The sequence below is a fragment of the Triticum aestivum genome, chromosome 5A, assembly GCF_018294505.1.
Source record: "Triticum aestivum cultivar Chinese Spring chromosome 5A, IWGSC CS RefSeq v2.1, whole genome shotgun sequence".
Classification (NCBI taxonomy): domain Eukaryota; kingdom Viridiplantae; phylum Streptophyta; class Magnoliopsida; order Poales; family Poaceae; genus Triticum; species Triticum aestivum.
Genome location: NC_057806.1, coordinates 421,811,845 through 421,816,622, shown reverse-complemented (window position 1 = coordinate 421,816,622; position 4,778 = coordinate 421,811,845).

Below are 4,778 nucleotides of genomic sequence, written 5' to 3'. Positions count from 1 at the left end.
AATTATTTGAACTAGCCTGTAGAGCTAGTTCAACTCTAGTGTAAAATTATTTGAACTAGCTTGTAGAGCTAGTTCAACTCTAGTGTAAAATTATTTGAACTATCTTGCAGAGCTAGTTCAACTCTATTGTAAAATTATTTGAACTAGCTTGTAGAGCTTGTTCCATTCTAGTGTAAAATTATTTGTACTAGGTTATAGAGGTAGTTCAACTCTAGTGTGAAATTATTTGAACTCGCTTGTAGACGTTGTTCAACTCTAGTGTAAAATTATTTGTACTAGGTTATAGAGCTAGTTCAACTCTGGTGTAAATTATTTGTAGTAGGTTATAGAGGTAGTTCAGATCTAGTGTAAAACTATTTGAACTAGCCTATAGAGCTAGTTCAACTCTAGTGTGAAATTATTTGATCTAGTTTGTAGAGCTAGTTCAACTCTACTGTAAAACTATTTGGACTAGCCTGTAGAGCTAGTTAAACTCTAGTGTAAAACTATTTGTACGAGGTTATAGAGCTAAGTTCAACTATAGTGTAAAATGATTTGTACTAACCTGTAGAGCAAGGTCAACTCTACTGTAAAATTATTTGAAGTAGTTGTAGAGCTAGTTCAACTCTAGTGTAAAATTATTTGTACTATGTTATAGAGGTAGTTCAACTCTATTGTAAAATGATTTGAACTAGCTTGTAGAGCTATTTCAACTCTAGTGTAAAGTTATTTGCACTAGCATGTAGAGCTAGTACGACTCTAGTGTAAAATTATTTGAACTAGCTTGTAGAGCTACTTCAACTCTAGTGTAAAATTATTTGTTGTAGGTTATAGAGCTAGTTCAACTTTACTGTAAAAATATTTTAACTAGCTTGTAGAGCTAGTTCAACACTAGTGGTAAATTATTTGTACTGAGTTATAGAGCTAGTTTTACTCTAGTGTAAAATTATTTGAACTATTTTGTAGCGCTAGTTCAACTCTAGTGTAAAATTATTAGAAGAAGTTTGAAGAGCTAGTTCAACTCTAATGTAAAATTATTTTTACTAGGTTATAGAGCTAGTTTAACTCTAGTGTAAAATTATTTGAACTAGCTTGTAGAGCTAGTTCAAGTCTAATGTCAAATTATTTGAACTAGATTGTAGGGCTAGTTCAACACTAGTGTAAAATTATTTGTACTAGGTTATATAGGTAGTTTAACTCTAGTGTAAAATTATTTGTACTAGGTTATATAGCTAGTTCAACTCTAGTGTAAAACTATTTGAACAAGTTCAAGAGCTAGTTCGACTCTAGTGTAAAATTATTTGAACTAACTTGTAGAGCTAGTTCAACTCTAGTGTAAAATTATTTGTAGTAGGTTATAGAGCTGTTTCTTCTCTAGTGTAAAATTATTTGAAATAGCTTGTAGATCTAGTTCAACTCTAGTGTAAAATTATATGAACTAGGTTGTAGAGCTAGTTCAACTCTAGTGTAAAATTATTTGTACTAGGTTCTAGAGATAGTTCAACTCTAGTGTGAAATTATTTGTACTAGGTTATTGAGAGCTATTTCAACACTAATGTAATATTATTTGAAATAGCTTGTAGAGCTACTTCAACGCTAGTGTAAAATTATTTGAACTAGCCTGTAGAGCTAGTTCAACACTAGTGTAAAATTATTTGAACGAGCTTGTAGAGCTAGTTCAATTCTAGTGTAAAATTATTTCTACTAGGTTATAGAGCTAGTTCAACTGTAGTGTAAAATTATTCGTACTAGGTTATAGAGCCAGTTCTACTCTAGTACCAAATTACTTGAACTACCTTGTAGAGCTAGTTCAACTCTAGTGTAAAATTATTTGAACTAGCTGGTAGAGCTAGTTCAAATCTAGTGTGAAATTATGTGTACTAGGTTATAGAGCTAGTTCAACTCTAGTGTAAAATTATTTGAACTAGCTTGTCCAGCTTGTTCAACTCTAGTGTGAAATTATTAGTAATATGTTATTGAGAGCTAGCTCAACACTAATGTAAAATTATTTTAACTAGCTTGTAGAGCTACTTCAACACTAGTGTAAAATTATTTGAACTAGCCTGTAGAGCTAGTTCAACTCTAGTGTAAAATTATTTGAACTAGCTTGTAGAGCTAGTTCAACTCTAGTGTAAAATTATTTGAACTATCTTGCAGAGCTAGTTCAACTCTATTGTAAAATTATTTGAACTAGCTTGTAGAGCTTGTTCCATTCTAGTGTAAAATTATTTGTACTAGGTTATAGAGGTAGTTCAACTCTAGTGTGAAATTATTTGAACTTGCTTGTAGACGTTGTTCAACTCTAGTGTAAAATTATTTGTACTAGGTTATAGAGCTAGTTCAACTCTGGTGTAAAATTATTTGTAGTAGGTTATAGAGCTAGTTCAGATCTAGTGTAAAACTATTTGAACTAGCCTATAGAGCTAGTTCAACTCTAGTGTGAAATTATTTGATCTAGTTTGTAGAGCTGGTTCAACTCTGGTGTAAAATTATTTGTACTAGGTTATAGAGCTAGTTCAACTCTACTGTAAAACTATTTGGACTAGCCTGTAGAGCTAGTTAAACTCTAGTGTAAAACTATTTGTACGAGGTTATAGAGCTAAGTTCAACTACAGTGTAAAATGATTTGTACTAACCTCTAGAGCAAGGTCAACTCTACTGTAAAATTATTTGAAGTAGTTGTAGAGCTAGTTCAACTCTAGTGTAAAATTATTTGTACTAGGTTATAGAGGTAGTTCAACTCTATTGTAAAATGATTTGAACTAGCTTGTAGAGCTAGTTCAACTCTACTGTAAAATTATTTGTACTATGTTATAGAGCTAGTTCAACTCTAGTGTAAATTTATTTGTACTATGTTATAGAGCTAGTTCAACTCTAGTGTAAAGTTATTTGCACTAGCATGTAGAGCTAGTACGACTCTAGTGTAAAATTATTTGAACTAGCTTGTAGAGCTACTTCAACTCTAGTGTAAAACTATTTGTTGTAGGTTATAGAGCTAGTTCAACTTTACTGTAAAATTATTTTAACTAGCTTGCCGAGCTAGTTCAACACTAGTGGTAAATTATTTGTACTGAGTTATAGAGCTAGTTCTACTCTAGTATAAAATTATTTGAACTATTTTGTAGCGCTAGTTCAACTCTAGTGTAAAATTATTAGAACAAGTTTGAAGAGCTAGTTCAACTCTAATGTAAAATTATTTTTACTAGGTTATAGAGCTAGTTTAACTCTAGTGTAAAATTATTTGAACTAGCTTGTAGATCTAGTTCAAGTCTAATGTCAAATTATTTGAACTAGATTGTAGGGCTAGTTCAACACTAGTGTAAAATTATTTGTACTAGGTTATATAGGTAGTTTAACTCTAGTGTAAAATTATTTGTACTAGGTTATAGAGCTAGTTCAACTCTAGTGTAAAACTATTTTAACAAGTTCAAGAGCTAGTTCGACTCTAGTGTAAAATTATTTGAACTAACTTGTAGAGCTAGTTCAACTCTAGTGTAAAATTATTTGTAGTAGGTTATAGAGCTGTTTCTTCTCTAGTGTAAAATTATTTGAAATAGCTTGTAGATCTAGTTCAACTCTAGTGTAAAATTATATGAACTAGGTTGTAGAGCTAGTTCAACTCTAGTGTAAAATTATTTGTACAAGGTTCTAGAGATAGTTCAACTCTAGTGTGAAATTATTTGTACTAGGTTATTGAGAGCTAGTTCAACACTAATGTAAAATTATTTGAAATAGCGTGTAGAGCTACTTCAACGCAAGTGTAAAATTATTTGAACTAGCCTGTAGAGCTAGTTCAACTCTAGTGTAAAATTATTTGAACGAGCTTGTAGAGCTAGTTCAATTCTAGTGTAAAATTATTTCTACTAGGTTATAGAGCTAGTTCAACTGTAGTGTAAAATTATTTGTACTAGGTTATAGAGCCAGTTCTACTCTAGTACCAAATTACTTGAACTACCTTGTAGAGCTAGTTCAACTCTAGTGTAAAATTATTTGAACTAGCTTGTAGAGATAGTTCAAATCTAGTGTGAAATTATGTGTACTAGGTTATAGAGCTAGTTCAACTCTAGTGTAAAATTATTTGAACTAGCTTGTCCAGCTTGTTCAACTCTAGTGTGAAATTATTTGTACTAGGTTATTGAGAGCTAGTTCAACACTAATGTAAAATTATTTGAACTAGCTTGTAGAGCTAGTTCAACTCTATTGTAAAATTATTTGTACTAGGTTATAGAGCTAGTTCAACTCTAGTGTAAAATTATTTGAACTAGCCTGTAGAGCTAGTTCAACTCTAGTGTAAAATTATTTGAACTAGCTTGTAGAGCTAGTTCAACTCTAGTGTAAAATTATTTGAACTATCTTGCAGAGCTAGTTCAAATCTAGTGTGAAATTATGTGTACTAGGTTATACAGCTAGTTTAACTCTAGTGTGAAATTTTTTGTACTAGGTTATTGAGAGCTAGTTCAACACTAGTGTAAAATTATTTGAACTAGCTTGTAGAGCTACTTCAACACTAGTGTAAAATTATTTGAACTAGCCTTTAGAGCTATTTCAACTCTAATGTAAAATTATTTGAACTATCTTGTAGAGCTAGTTCAACTCTAGTGTAGAATTACATGAACTAGCTTGTAGAGCTAGTTCAAATCTAGTGTGAAATTATGTGTACTATTTTATAGAGCAAGTTCAACTCTAGTGTAAAATTATTTGAACTAGCTTGTAGAGCTAGTTCAACTCTAGTGTAAAATTATTTGTACTAGGTTATAGAGCTAGTTCAACTCTAGTGTAAAACTATTTGAACTAGACTG